At 45.1% G+C, this 16,226-nt stretch overlaps 1 long non-coding RNA gene across 6 annotated transcripts in view; it reads right to left on the bottom strand.

Annotated features, from left to right (window-relative positions):
* The window catches only part of LOC100939643 (uncharacterized), a 228,082-nt gene that overhangs the window by 15,568 nt on the left and 196,288 nt on the right, over positions 1–16,226 (bottom strand). For all 6 annotated transcript variants that reach the window (XR_010140754.1, XR_008527589.2, XR_655462.3 and 3 more), the window contains one exon: positions 15,382–15,424. This is a non-coding gene — a long non-coding RNA (uncharacterized LOC100939643). The remainder of the gene's footprint in view (positions 1–15,381; positions 15,425–16,226) is intronic.

A 16,226-nucleotide genomic window follows, 5' to 3' on the forward strand; every position in this document is an offset into this window, starting at 1 on the left:
CCGGCGCTCACCACCACGTGGGCAGAGCCACTAAAAAAATTCCACCACGGGGACAGGAGCTCTCTGAGCTTGCCCCATGAACACGCTTTTCTCCCACAGAAAGCCTCCACAGAAGCAATGAAAAAGTCGGTTGATTTGGGGAGAGAAGCATAAAAGCTCGTGCTCTTCAGAGAGATCTGGGCTGTTTCAGGGTGGCAGCTGAGCCCTCTGACAACTGCGAAGAGACTGAGACAGTACAGGCTGGGGACGAAGGGGTTCGATGAAGGGCGTTACCCCCAACGAGAACCAACCGGAGAACCAACTCGTGGAGAGCTCGGGCCCCATGACTCAGTCTGACCCGACGCTGGCGAATGCTGCTGAGGACCCTGAAAACCTGCGGGGACCCTGTCCCCAGGCCAGCGACAGCCACCCCTCAGGGCCCCTGGTCTCTGTCAGGCAATGCGGGTCATCTGAGGGAGGCTGGGCTGCAGATTCCACGTGTAGCTGGGAGGGGATGCTGCGTCTGGCGAGGCAAGGGCTGCTGTCTGAACTTCCAAGGGAATGATGTGGGCACCGCAGGAGGAAGGGATGCCGTGAACCTGCTCCATAGTCGAGGGCATGGAGAACCCATCCGACTGTGGCCTTGTGGCCCATCCCTACTCTCTGACGGGCTCATTGTGATTTTCAGCCCCTTGCTATTTGCCACTCAGAGGCAAAGCGGCTGCAAGAGGTAGGAGAAAGCAAGAGACTCCCTCACCTGGAATAGAGCATCCACCGCGATCCCGGAAAAGACAAATCCCCTTGCAGGCACTTCAATCCACACAGCAGTCCTGGGACGAGGGTCCTGTTACCATCCCCATTTCACAGATGAGGAAACTGAGGCACAAAGCATGAAGTAACTCGAACATGCCCAGAGTCACACTGCTAGCAAGGAGCAGAGCTGGAGTTTAGGCCCAGGCGGCCTGACCTCAGAGCTTGTGCGCTACCTGCTGTCTGGTACAGTCCACAGAGAGGGGGCCAGTGCCCAGCCCAGAACCACATGCCCTGGGGCTGGAGACAGGTCAGGGCAGCCGAAAGGTGGAGCGCCCTCTCCAGCACTTCTTCCTCACCCCCTGCGGCTTTCTCCTGTGCTCCGACTGCCACCACTTGCTTGGGCAGCCAAGCATGACAAACTGGCCAGCCACCAAGCAGGACTTTTCAGAGGAGGAGTAAAAACCCTTGTATGAATGTACACTCTTCTTGTCACACACATGCCCTTCCTTCCACCTTCAAAGGTGATTCTGAGACTGCCTGTTTTTATCTTTGCTTCAGTTGTGCTTGATTTACAGCCTCCTGAGGTGTTTTTTTTTTTTTTTTTTTTTGTCTCTGTCACCCAGGCTAGAGTGCAGTGGCGCAATCTCAGCTCACTGCAATCTCTGCCTCCTGGGTTCAAGTGATTCTCCTGCTTCAGCCTCAGCCTCCCAAGTAGCTGGGATTACAGGCACCCGCCACCACACCTGGCTAGCTTTTTTTGTATTGTCAGTAGAGACAGAGTTTCACCATGTTGGCCAGGCTGGTCTCGAACTCTTGACCTCAAGTGATCTGCCCGCCTAGGCCTCCCAAAGTGCTGGGACTACAGGCATGAGCCACGCACCTGGCCTCCCTGATGTTAACTAACATTGCTAGTGGTTTAAGTTGGGCACCGACAAGTATTAGAACGTAATTGCAGAGGTCACGTTGTTTGAACACCAGAACTTCAAGGTGTGCTTGAACCACCTGATCCAAGGAGAAGGGACTGAGGACCAACAGGAGTGGGGCTAAAGGCATCCTTCTGCTCCAGTTTCCTGTGAACCCACTCCGCTGAGGAAAGGAGTAGTCCCCACGGGAAGACACAGGATCCTTCTCGGGGTCCTCCTTGGCCACGTCACACTTCCAGACTGCGTGGCGGGACACTGACCACCAAGCCCACAGACGTAGGTTTGAAAGCTACACCTTCAAATCAGCAACTCTCTTTCCTCATGAATATTTTAGTGTGTAATATAGAAGATGTTTACACACTGAATTAAAGCACCTGCCACTGAATCTTCCTGCTGGAATTATGGGGGGTGGGAGGAGATGGAAAAAAAATCAGTGTTTCAAAGCAGTCCTGATGTGCTAAAAATATCTCTCACTTCTCCTTTCATCTGTCTGGTCATTGTCCCAGACGCAAGCTCAGCACAGCCTCGCCCATACAACATGTCGAATCGCTGTCTACCTCCACTTCTTAATCGGACATAGAGAGAATATTCTTTTTTTTTTTTTTTTTTTCCTTCCTCAGACATTAGTCCAAGATTACAGACTAGGATATAGCAACCTATTATTCAAGAACAGCTTTTAAAGGTAGCTGCTTCAGACTGGCACTTCGGGAAAACTTTGAAAGTAGACTCCTTTTTTTTTTAATGCTTATTTTAACTATAGATTGGTGATAACGATTCAACCCCAGAGATCCAGCTAACTGTTGGCCCAGAAATCCCTAACGCTACTCTCAAGCAAATAAGATCTTGTAAGGGGAAACTCCTGCAAAATATACCTTGTGAACAAGCTGTTCGCACCTCCTCTTGCAGCTGCAAAGATATTCTATTCTATTGCTTAACTCGTGACCTTGAAAAAACTCCACCTTTCCTGCCAGCAGCTCTGCTGCATCCACCTGTCCCTACAGGTAGTAAAAGATTAGATGGAACAGAACCACGTTTACACAACACACTTCCGAACCTCTCTTCCTTCTAGCCCCTGCCCCACCCCCACTCCAAGGTCGAAGTTCATTTCTTCTTGCAGGCTTCACTTTTCAGGATTAACCAACACTGTGCTTTTCATCCTGCTCAACACCAGTCCTTTGGCCTCACAGTGCTTGCCTGTGTGGAACACGCTGCAGCCACCAGGTCATCTGCTTTAGACCCAGCTCCATGTCAAGTCCTGTTATGGTCCCTCGGGCATATTGTCATGCTCCTGGGCACCTGAAAACTGACAACTGGTTTCAGATTTCTTACAATTTGCTTTTCTGGTCTGTCCTTATTTATTCCCCTCACAGTGACATTCACAGGACGAGGAAGCGGCAGGCAGTCTCTTGGGGACAGGTCTCTCCTGAATACCTGGGGGGATGCCCTGGGCTGGGGGACCTCACAGGGACTCATGAAGAGATTCCAGGAGACAGAGTTCGAGACCAGCCTGGCCAACATGGTAAAAACCTGTCTCTACTAAAAATGTAAAAATCAGCCAGGCGTGGTGGCATGCACCTATAATCTCAGCTACTTGGGAAACTGTGGCAGGAGAATTGCTTGAACCTGGGAGGCAGAGGTTGCAGTGAGCTGAGATCGTGCTACTGCACTCCAGCCTGGGCAACAGAGCAAGACTCTGTCTCAAAAAAAAAAAAAAAAAAAGACATTCCAGAAGACTTCTGAAATGGAAGTGGCCACCACACAGCTGCACCTGCCACCTCCTTACCCACTCCAGGGCCTTTGAAATGTGCTGCTCTCTCTATGCCGAGAGCTCTCACCCCTACCCCCTGCACCCACACATTCCTGCTCATCCCTTAGCTGAGACCTTGGAAATCACCTCATCAGGGAACCACTGGGAAGGAGGTCCTTTTCATCTGAGTGCCTTCCCTTCAGGGCATGATTTTTCTTGGGTCATTTTTTTGGGTATGTGTTTACTTAGGTTCCATGATGACAGAGACCATGCCTGTGTTTTCATCACTATCATCTTCACCTCACTGCCAACCAGTGCCTGGCACACAGCAGGTGTTCAAGAAACGTTTGCTGAATAAATGGATGAACAATGACGTCAGCCTACTTTGACCTCTTGAGTTCCTCTGATCTCTGAATGTTCTGGAGCAAGGACCTTTAACAGCATCTCCATCTCTTCCTGGCCTACGCCGCCCCACCCAGTAAAACCATAATACTTGCTGGTATAGCCTCTTCCTGCAAATAAAAGTATAAAAGGAGTTCAGAATGGACACTCTAAACAAAGGGATTTATGACCTTGGTCTCATGTTCTATTGTGGTGGTAAAATTCACTTTTCTATGAAATTAAAAATTCCTCCCCTCAACAACATTGCCAGAGGTCCCCAGAACAAAGCAAAACTGGGTATTCAAAACTTTTTAAGTTTAGGAAAGGCTGCCTGGAATCTCTGTTTCTCCCTCCTCTGGTTGCATTCTATTCCTCAGGTTATGTGCTTATGAAATTCGTATCTAGCTCTGTGCCCAAAGATGCTTCCAGCTCACTTGCTTCCCCTGCTCCCCGCTCCCCGCAGGCCTGCAGAGAGCACCGCCCCAGTCTGCTATTAAGATCTGCTCAACTGTTTAATTGCACAGCCGTCCCAGCAGCAACCTCTCCACAGCCTCTCACTTGCCAACCAACTGGCCGCCCACTCACATTCTCTTGCTGGCTTGCTCACTGCCCAAACACACACCCCTCCCCCCAGTTCATCTCTTACCCACTAACACAACGAAGATCTGACTTATCCGATTTGCTGACGTACTTTACCTGAAGCCCCATCCACCCCCCTCCACTTTTCCAGAGTTCTACCCAGAAGAAAAGGAAAGCAGCCGGCCTGGTCTAAATACAAAAGATTTACTGTCAACACCTTGAAACTTGGAAAGGGTCCATTACATGCCAGCATCAGGCTTTTGGTGGAAAAGCGCGGTGGTGGGGAGGGTAGGAAGATGCTAAGAAGAAAAGACGAAGGGGAAGAGGGAGATGAAAATCCATCAATCCTCCCTCTGAGTCTAGTTGACCAGGACAAGGATGACACAGGACTTTTGTGAAAGATTCTGGAAATATTTCAGAGAGTTGCCTTGAGAATATCCACATGGCGGTACATAGGGCATAAGATCTGGGTTCGAAGACCTGAGCCTGAGTCCTGGCTTTCCACCTGCTAACCACATCCCTGCCATCAGGGCAGGCTGATGTTTCCTGGTCAGTACAACAGGGATGCAGAAATCTATTTCCCAGAGTTGCTGGGAGGATTAAATGAGGTCACGTGTGTGAAAGCATCCTGTAAACTGTAAACACTACACATGGTATACATTAGTTTTTGGTGTTACCCAGTAGGTCATTTCTCTCTCTCAAACATTTATTGTCTATCATGTGTCTGGGTGTTTATCCAAAAGTAAACACTATGCAATCATGGCATCATGGTTTTGTTTTGTTTTATTTTGAGACAGAGTCTCGCTCTGTTGCCCAGGTTGGAGTGCAGTGGCGCAATCTCTGCTCACTGCAACCTCTGCCTCCCGGGTTCAAGCAATTCTCCTGCGCCAGCCTCCCGAGTAGCTGGGACTACAGGCGTGTGCCACCACACCCAGCTAATTTTAGTATTTTTAGTAGATGGGGTTTCACATTAGCCAGGATGATCTCAATCTCCTGACCTTGTGATCCGCCTTCCTCAGCCTCCCCAAGTGCTGGGATTACAGGCGTGAGCCACAGCGCCCGGTCCCAATCATGGCTTTTAAGGGGTCAATGCAAGCCAGGGAAGATGGACAAAAAGAGGAATTACAGAACACAGTATGACACATGTACAACTGGGTAAGCAGAAGGGGCTGTGGAAGCACCCAAGGGGCACCTAGCCCAGCCCTTAGGAGTCAGCAGAGGCTGCCTGGAGGAGGTTTCATCTGAACAGTGCTCTGAAGGGACAGTAGCCATTGGCCAGGAAGAGGGAAGGAAGAGCTTCCAGGCAGACGGCAAGCATGACGGGCTTCATTTGGCTGCACCAGAGATCAACGAACAATGGTAAGGATGCGGGGAGTCCTGAGAGGTAAGACCAGATCATGAAGGGTGTCTTGAGCCCTGTCAAGACATTATGAGGTCAACCAAGCAACAATAACATCATGAGACCACAGGTTTCTTTCTGGGTCCTGACAGTGTATGTAAGTTATGGGGCTTGAACTTACTGGACAGCATTAATGAGCTTCTGTTCATGTCTAATAATGAAAAAAGGGGGTTCTATCATGGGTTATGCCACATTTGTTTTTCTTGGTAGTTGGGACAGTTGCTTTGTTAATTGCCTTTTTTGAACATACTCTCCTATACCCACAGCACATTTGCTGGAGTCATGGGGCGGGGTGTAATAATCTGCACTATTCATGAGCTGTAGCCAGGTGATCCAGAACAAAGATGCCCAGCTGTGGGGAATACATTCATTCTTCCCTAACACATTAAAACCACAACCAAGGAAAGCTGGCTGAACAAAACTGAGTGGCCCCAAGGATCAAAACACCTCCAACACGAGTCATTTATTTATGAAAAGTGAATAGGATACAAATTAAAAGCTTGGGCACAGGAGCCAGACTGCTGTAACTTGAATCCTGGCTCCTCCATTTCCAACTTCCCCCAACCTCAGTTGTCTATCTGTAAAATGGGTCTCACAGTAGGATCTGCCACACAGGATTGTGTATTAAAAGAGATAATCAATATCGAGTACTTGGCACAATGCCTGGCACATGGGGCTCCCAACACATGGTGTTGGTGGTGTTCCTATTTGTTGTTTTTCTCTTGTAGCAATGCTGAATCCAGTCTGCTCCCACTTATAGTTTACATGATGGAAGAATTAGAGACTTGAACACAGAAATGAATTCTCCCTGTTAACCCTAACCCCAGAACACTGAGGCTACAGGAAATACAACCGCAGTGACCTGGACTTCTGCGTTAGTCATGATCAGTACATATTAGGTCACAGCTAGTCTACGCTTTATCACATGGTGGTGACATTCCAGTTTCATATGAGAGGGCTCTCAGTTAAGTAAGTGCACTAAAAATGCATACTGGAAAACACCCGTGATCTATGTAAAACATTGTTCCAGTGCCCTCGTTTTTTTGTTTTGCTTTGTTTTTTTAAATCCCAGAGAGCAATACCATAGAATATTTCATTAGACCTTTTTATTCAAGATCCATCTTAAAAAGTTGAGGCTGTACCTCACATATCTTTTATTTTCCTTGCTGACTTGTTACATGACCCCCACTGCCTGTGAATATATCCAAAGATTTTTCTGTGTTTTAATCTGAACTCACTTTGAAGCTATTGATATGTTTGGCATGGTAACACGATGGAGATAATAAGCGCCATGCAGGTCTGACTCAGCTTTGAAAGCAGCTTTCTGAGTGACACCTTCCTCAGGATTCCTTGAGCTAACTTTATGGGATCTGGTAAGTAACTTCATATTCACTCCATAGCACTTATGATCTCCCAATCATTTCCTGCAGATCTAGCCTGGAAGCTAAATTTTAAAACTAGCTGTGAATTTAGAAGATGATTCATAAGCTCTGTGCATACCATGGTTATGACTGGTGGAAGGCAGAGATTCTTACATCAGTCTTCTTTACATTTTAACAGCAAGGAAAATAACAGGTTAGAGGAGTACTTCGTATCTACCCTCCCTTGCTTCCGGCAAATTAATGAAAGCCAAATAAATTGCAACACTTTGATATCTGTGTCTCTGTAACGTTAAAGACAGCCCTGGGCTGCGAGAGATGAACGTGGTAGGGCACCTCCGGGCCAGCTTCCCAGTGGAGCAATGGTATTGGAGAGGTGGACAACGTGGGGAGGCTGAGGGAGCTAGATCTTCAAAGGCAGAGAACAACACGGTGCATCAGGCAAGCAACAAGCTCTTTTTGCAGCATAAAAGCAAGAGGGGAGAGTGGCAGGGGAAAAACTCAGATTATTTTATTTTTTTTCTGAAAACCACTTGCTGAAATAGAATGCCTCTTTTGAATACTGATGTCATTAGACTATCAATTTAGGTTATATTAAATTTTTTCAGGATAGCTATCCTTAAATTTCAAAGCATTTATTGGCCAGGCTTCTAAAGTGTGATAGCATCATTCACCGGGAAGCAGGGAATTTAGAATCGAGGTGACACCGGACCACAGAGTGAGTCTCTGGGGTAGAGGTGGGAATATGCTCAGTAAGGCAGCTGGTCAGCCGTAAGGCTGCCCGGGAGTGAGGCTTCCCCTGCAGGGTCTCACGGGTGCCTTCTCATGCCTTTTACTGGAGCCATATCTAATGACTTTAAAAGGTTAACCCTGGATCTGTTCTGGTGAACTTCATCAATGTTTGTAACATCCTGGAAAGTATTTATTCTGAGAAGCTGGAAACAAAAAAAGACCTTCCCAGATTTCTGAAAATGGGGTGGATACTGACCTGCATTCAGTGTTCTAGATTAAAATCACAGATTTTGGATAGAGAAAGTATTCTCTGTAATCTAATAAAACCAACTTTTTTTTTTTTTTTTTTTTTTTTTTGAGACAGAGTCTCGCTCCATGGCCCAGGCTAGAGTGCAGTGGCACGATCTCGGCTCACTGCAACCTCTGCCTGTTGGGTTCAAGTGATTCTCCTGCCTCCTGCCCCAGCCTCCCAAGTAGCAGGGATTACAGGCATGTGCCATGACGCCCAGCTAGATTTTTGTATTTTTAGTAGAGAGGGGGGTCTTGCCATGTTGCCCAGGCTGGTCTTGAACTTCTGACCTCAGGTGATCAGGCCATCTTGGCCTCCCAAAGTGTTGGGATTACAGGCGTGAGCCACCATGCCTGGCCAAAACCAACATATTTTATGGATAGGAAATTGAGGCTTAGATGGGGGGGAAAAACATTACACAGATTAAACCACAGCTAATGTCAGGTGGTGACCAAAGCAAGTCTTTTATTGCAGGCTGTGGGTTTTTCCATGTGGCTGGTTGTATGCTGCCCCAAGAGGCAGACCTAGTAGGCCAGTTTCCTGTGCAGACCCAGTTGCAATCCCATCTCTAAGCCAGGATGCTATTAGGTCTCAACAACCCATGGGAATTTAGGGTGCTCATGATTTAGGCTGGAAAGAGGTGACTAAGCTCCTTGATCTAAGGTATATGCAACTGACCACTCACTGTGGACCAGGGACATTCAATGCCAGACAGCGGTAGAGCTGGTCTGGGGCGACGAGCCAGATCCTGGGCAAAGCAGCCTTTCTGCTAAGGGTTCCCTGGCAGAGCACGACGATGGCCTCTTGGGAATGTGACCTGACGGTGGCAGAAGTCTTCTTTCAAAGCCCATTCCTAGGGCCTGCCGTTTCCCCAGCACTGTGTCCCAGGAAGCCCCCTTGGTAGCCATATTCATAAAGTTAAACGACTAAAACATGTTTTGGAAAGTAGTTTCTCTTGGTATTTTAGTGTGTTATTTACTCTCTTACTGTACTAATAATATAAATTGCTAAAGGCTTCCTGGAAATCAAAACTACAAATTAGAGAAAAATAGGGTTAGAGAAAATGTCTTTGATAGTCCACTTTGAAATTCAAATAATGATTTGAGAAGTTTAAGAATTATTACGTGACTAGATGGTAAAGTGACAGAATATTAATTATAGAATCTAGCCAGTGTATTTTTCATAATAAAATATTGGAAAAAAGTATTATCGCATCTTCTGTGCGTACCAATATCCAGCAAGTTCATGGGCTCCTACCACTGGATGGAACAGCAAAAGTCTTGAAATATAAAATAAAGGAAGCACCACAAATTAAATAGGGAAAGATACACAACTCAAAACATGATGGGGGATTTACTTTGTGAAACAAAGTCCATTTGGATCTTTGTTTCACACTTTTTTTTTTTTTTTTTTAAGACACAGGGTCTTGCTCTGTTGCCTAGGCTGGAATGCAATAGCATGATCATAGCTAACTACAGCCTCAAACTTCTGGGCTGAAGTGATCCTCCCACCTCAGCCTCCCAAGCAGAGAGGACTACAGACACATGCTACCATGCCTGGCTAATTTTTTAATTTTTTTGGTAGAGGTGGGGTCTCACTGTGTTACCCAGGCTTGTCTTGAACTCCTAGCCTCAAGTGATTTTTCCACCTTAGGCCCCCCCAAAGCACTGAGATTACAAGTGTGAGCCACTGTGCCTGGCCACATCTTACTTCTAATTTGGTGAGTTTAATGTTAAAAATGAAACTATTTTAAAAAAAAGATGAATATTTTCTAACTTCTGGGTAGGAAGGAATTCCTAAGCCTGAGGTAACAGAAGTTACACAGGAAAAAAAAAAAGATAAAATAACTTAATCCACTACATAAAATATAAAGGTTCTCATGAGAACACATGGACACAGGGAGCAGAACGTCACACACCAGGGCCTGTTGGTGGGTGGGGGACTATGGGAGGGATAGCATTAGGAGAAATACCTAATGTAGATGATGGGTTGATGGGTGCAGCAAACCACCATGGCACATGTATACCTATGTAACAAACCTGCACGTTCTGCCCATGTATCCCAGAACTTAAAGTATAATAATAATAATAATAATAATAATAATAATAATAATAAATAAAGGTTCTGTATTTCCAATAAAGTATAAGCAAAATTAAAAGTCAAAGAAGCTGGGAAAAATATTTGCCCCAAATATCGTATACACACACACACACACATACACACACACACACATCGTTATAAATATATCATAGAAACAGTCACACCCTAATAGAAAAGTTGATAATGGACATGAACAGAACATTTACAAAAGAAAACAAGGCTGACACACACGAAGAAAGTTCAACATTACTGGTAGAGATGAAAACATGCCACATGCCTGACATGGAGTGAACATTCATTAAATAGCTTCTGAGTAGATGAACCAAAAAGAATGTAACCTTTTTGTCTAAAGATAAAAAAGAGAGAACACTCAATGCTGATGAAGATATGGAGAGAAGGACATTTCATACTTTGCTAATATGTGCAGAACTTGGTTCAAGCTTTCTAGAAAACAATTTAGCAAGGTATATCAAGAATCTTACAGTTGACCCCCTTTTACTCAAGAAATTCACTTTAAGGAATCTCTCCTAAGGAAATCATTAAAAATATGCCCAAGATTCATGTATTTAAAAGGTTAATTACTGTAATAAAAAAAAAGTTTTTAAAAACTGGAAGCAAATTAGACACTCCCAAATTAGAGAATTAGCACCATTAGAAATATTTTAAAGGCATTTTAAAGCATAGGGAGAACATGCCTGTTTTAAAAGTGGGATAGAAAGTGTCTATACAGGCCGGGCGTGGTGGCTCAAGCCTGTAATCCCAGCACTTTGGGAGGCCGAGGCGGGCGGATCACGAGGTCAGGAGATCGAGACCATCCTGGCTAACACGGTAAAACCCCATCTCTACTAAAAATACAAAAAATTAGCCAGGCATGGTGGCGGGCACCTGTAGTCCCAGCTACTTGGGAGGCTGAGGCAGGAGAATGGCATGAACCCGGGAGGCGGAGCTTGCAGTGAGCTGAGATTGCACCACTGCACTCCAGCCTGGGTGACAGAGCAATCTCCGTCTCAAAAAAAAAAAAAAAAAAAAAAAAGAAAGTGTCTATACAGGTTGGGCGTGGTGGCTCACACCTGTAATCCCAGCACCTTGGGAGGCCGAGGTGGGTGGATCACCTGAGGTCAGGAGTTCGAGACCAGCCTGACCAACAGGGTGAAATCCCGTCTGTACTAAAAATACAAAATTAACTGGGTGTGGTGACACGTGCCTGTAATCCAAGCTAATTGGGAGGCTGAGGCAGGAGAATTACTTGAACCCAGGAGGCAGAGGTTGCATTGAGCCAAGATTGCGCCACTGCACTCCAGCTTGGGCAACAAGAGCAAAACTCCATCTCTAAATAAATAAATAAATAAATAAATAAATAAATAAATAAATGTACCTATACAGAATTATGCTGATTCTGCAAATTGTGTGTATGTAGGAAAATGCTGGAAGGAAATACACAAAACCCTAATAGAGCTTTGAGGATTAGAGGTAATATGTGGAATCTAAAATAGTCAAATAGAGTCCATAGAAACAGAGTGGTGGTTGCGGGGGATGGGGAGATGTGGGTCAAAGGGTGTAAAGCTGGAATGATGAATAAATCTAGAGATCTGCAGTACAGCATGAGGACCACAGTGAAGATACTGAATATTTCTAAGTACATTTTAGGTGGGCTTAGCACACATGCACAAAAAAGTAACTGTGAGATGGTACACTCATAGCTTGAGTGTAAGTTAGTATTTTGCTATGTACATGTTATATCAAACCAGCATGTTGACACCTTAAGTATATACAATAAAAAATAAAAGAGGTTTTATTACAAATGAGTCAGAATAGAATGAAAAACACCATATAAAAAATTAGAAGAGTGATCACCTGCTTTGGAGACAGGTCTTCACTCAAGTCCTTATCCACATAGCCCAACTGCCCACTGGCTCTGTCTCTGCCATTGACTCTGTGTACTGACATGTCTGAATGCCACCTATCCCCCCTCACACCTGGGCCCCACCTGTCCCCCCTCACACCTGGGCTTCCTCTTGGACTGCATTTTGTGGTGAATGATGCCACTTGATAACCCTGGCCACTCTGCCTGCGTCACCCTCCCCCATTTCTCCCCCGAATCCATCACCACGTGTGTCCTGACCAAAGCTTTCCATTTGGCCTCCTTGCCTTGATGGCCTGTTCCCCACCCCCACCCCCTCGAGTCACTCTCTTCACCGCAGCCTGCCTGGCCTTTCTGAAGTGCACATCTGACTTTTGTCAGGTTCCTGGATGGAAATCTTCAGGCAAGCAAGGCGTGGCATTCACACCTCTGTCAACAAGCACTGCCGAGTCTGCATCTCCCATCACCCCTTCCCCACACACACAGGTCTGCACCTCTGGACAGGCTGCCCCACCTGCCTCCCATCCCACTAACTCTGCCAAGCCTGTCCACTGGGGTCAGTTGTGACTTCACCTCCATGCCTGTCCATTGGGGTCAGTTGTGACTTCACCTCCATGCCTGTCCACTGGGGTCAGTTGTGACTTCACCTCCATGCCTGTCCATTGGGGTCAGTTGTGACTTCACCTCCAAGCCTGTCCATTGGGGTCAGTTGTGACTTCACCTCCATGCCTGTCCACTGGGGTCAGTTGTGACTTCACCTCCATGCCTGTCCACTGGGGTCAGTTGTGACTTCACCTCCATGCCTGTCCATTGGGGTCAGTTGTGACTTCACCTCCATGCCTGTCCATTGGGGTCAGTTGTGACTTCACCTCCATGCCTGTCCATTGGGGTCAGTTGTGACTTCACCTCCATGCCTGTCCATTGGGGTCAGTTGTGACTTCACCTCCATCGGAAGCTGCGCGGGGTGGCGGTTGAGTGTCACAAGCCCTGCGCATGCTGTTTTTCTGCTCCCATGGCACTCATTATACACTGTGACTCTGTTTTTGTGTCTTTGTCTCCTCTACCAGACCGTGAGCACCTAGCCAAGTAGGCACTCAGGGTTTGTAGAATGAATGAATGAATGTTTCCACCACCTCAGCAGACTTACCTGCTTTCATCCTGAAAGAGGTATCAAACCAAGATTTTGTAGCTTCCCCCAGTTAGCTGCTGAAGTATTATATCATCCTCACAAGTGAGACAGTCATCCTTATGTATTAATCACCCAGCAAATTCATGTATTATATACTGTCTGTCATGACACTATCGCTGGTTTTATTTGAACCTACTTACTCCTGCTAAGTCTTTCACAGGAACATTACTCATATCACTAAACACAACAATCATCTCAAGTACTGTGCACCAGGCAGTGTGAAAGGCCCTAGGAATATAAGAATAAACCAGACTGTTACTACTTAAAGGCCATTAGCAAGAAATCCTCCAGCCTTGTGTGGAATAAAATCCTCAGTTGCCTTATCTTTTCCTGGAAGGGCGTGTAATTTCTGTGGCTTGTGTATCAGCTTTTCACAATTGTCCAAAATCTTTTTTCAAGTGTGACTCAGGACACAATGATGAGTCTGACAAACACTACGTCTTGTTTTCTTACCCTTCTATGTCATACTCCTTTTAATATACCCAAGAATCATGACTATTTTTTTCCCACAGCAGCCTCACAGCACTGACTTTAAGTTTAGCTGATGAGTGATAAAGCCTACCATTTTTTAAAAAACGATGTTTCTTTTGTACTCAACCATGCTATTTTAAATCTATCCCTACTACATTTCTTCTGCTAACGTAGAATCATTTTTCTGCTTTATTATAATTGTTATGAATTATACTTCTGGAGTTGACATGATTTTGATTCCTACCTAATGTGGTAGCGTGCACAATAGAAAAATGAAAAGAGATTTCATAGTTTTATATTGTGCAAGAGGCATAGACAAATATATGTATGAAAAATCTGCCCAACTGCTTAATGTTGAGTCTTCAGCCCTCTACCTGAATTCACAACATACTTTACAAATACTCGTGGCTACATGTTGAGGGATTCTGGGCTATCAGTTTGGAGACTCTGGTATTAACCATGCTCTTTATTTATTATTAGTCATGTATTTTCCCCACCCTTTGTCTTTGGCTTTGCACCCCCACCTAGCAACCACAATGACTTCTTTTTGACCTGGATGGCTCGTCTTTTTACATAACAGTGTTTCCTGGGAAGCTTAAGAACAGCAGAGTCACAGTGAGGGCTTAGTCCACCGCAGCCCTTCTTAATGTGGGGTACATGGATGGGCTTCTTTGGGTCTGCAAATGGGCAGGCACATGTTTGCATACAGGTGTGGGAAAAGGATTCATGGATTCCATCATAATCTCAAAGGGATCTAGCACCCTGGAAAGGTTAACAACGGTAACTCCCAGGCATTCAGACACAGCACGGCACAGCACAGCACACTGAATAAACAGCCACAGCTTGCCTGACTCAACCTTCTACTAAGCCACCTCCCAAGAGAGCAAGACATTCTATAGTAATTATACACCAACCGTCTTCTGGAAGGCAACTACGCTCACCACTATACCACCAACCCGCCAAACATCTTTTGAATAATGAAGATCATAATTTGAGGGTGTGATTTTGGGGGGGGGGGGATCCGGCATATATGACATTATATAGAGGCCATAATCTAACACTTTAAATATCAAAGCTATCTTTTCTCAGTTTCTGCTTTTATCCATGTTTTACGTACTTTCTTTGTCCTCTTCTGATACTTTCAGCTTATTTGATAACACTGGTTGAAAACCAAAACATCATGAATCACAAGTTTCTCTACATATTAACATTTTGTTAGAAGCTCAAAGCACGAGTCTTTCATTAACTGTTGATCATTATATTATTTTTGCCAGAATATACTGGTGCCTTGTATACTTGTGTTTTAATAGCATTACAGATATCATTTTGGTGTACATATGTCAAAACCAAAACTGCCTTTATGTCAATATGCTGCAAAAATCTATCAGAATATATCTTAATTCTTAACTTTCATTGTTGTTTGTGGGTTGTCTTTTATAATTATTATCACATCCACAGTATTTTCTGTAGGTAAATATGAAATGTATTATAAACGTACTGGGGGAAAATGCTCTTTAAAGCCTTTCCCTAGACAAAGCACCATTTAGGTGTTAGAAGCAAGAACTAGTGAAATCAGAAATTGCTGTCATACATACTCACCAGTGAACGGGCGTACAGAGGATCCCCAAGCGCAGGACTTGTCCTGGAAGCAGAGGATTGGATTCCATCAGGAAAAGAGGCAAGTAGAAACACCAAATGCCAGTGCTGCCTTTCCCCAGCTCATCTTGTTTGCAGGCACACAGATTTTGGAATCCTCCAGGACTAACAATAAAAACCACACTAGGTTGTTTTCCTAATTCCTATGAAATGAGTCAGTAGGTCAAACAACTTATCCACTCCGGAGAGAGAACAATTCCTCGAGCTACACTCCCTGTTTCCAGTAACCCTATTCCTTCTCTGTGCCCCTGGATAAAAGTGCTGCCAATAATGCATGGAGAGCCCACCGGGTTCTGAATGAGACACATCGTAGAGATTGCCAGAAAGTTAAGTTAGTTGCCTTCATGGGATAGTTTCCCTTATGAATATTTAGGAGGAAAAAAGTCCAGTTAAGAGTAACATGAGGATCAAGTTTCTTCATTTAAAGAGTCAGCATAACTTTTTCTCTATCAAGACCATTTATTTTTTTCATATAGGAGGACTGAATGATGCTGAAAATAATATAGAAAAGCGATAACTGTACCTTTAAAAGCCCCCACAAACCACTTCCTTCTGTAAAACACCCTTTCCTCCTCCAAAGGTCTAGTATATTCACAAGATTCACTGATTATTCAATGAATCCATATTCTTAAAAACCCTTCACAGTTGTCTGTGCGTCCTGCAGTTCCATACTCTGTGTCATATAAAGCAGAAGGTGTTTAAGAGCTTGCTAGCCGTCATTTAAATCCATGACTCAAGACGACCAACACTGGGTTACCAATAATCTTCAGAAACTACCACCTACTCAC

The sequence above is a fragment of the Pongo abelii genome, chromosome 6 (genome assembly GCF_028885655.2).
Source record: "Pongo abelii isolate AG06213 chromosome 6, NHGRI_mPonAbe1-v2.0_pri, whole genome shotgun sequence".
Taxonomy (NCBI): Eukaryota; Metazoa; Chordata; class Mammalia; order Primates; family Hominidae; genus Pongo; species Pongo abelii.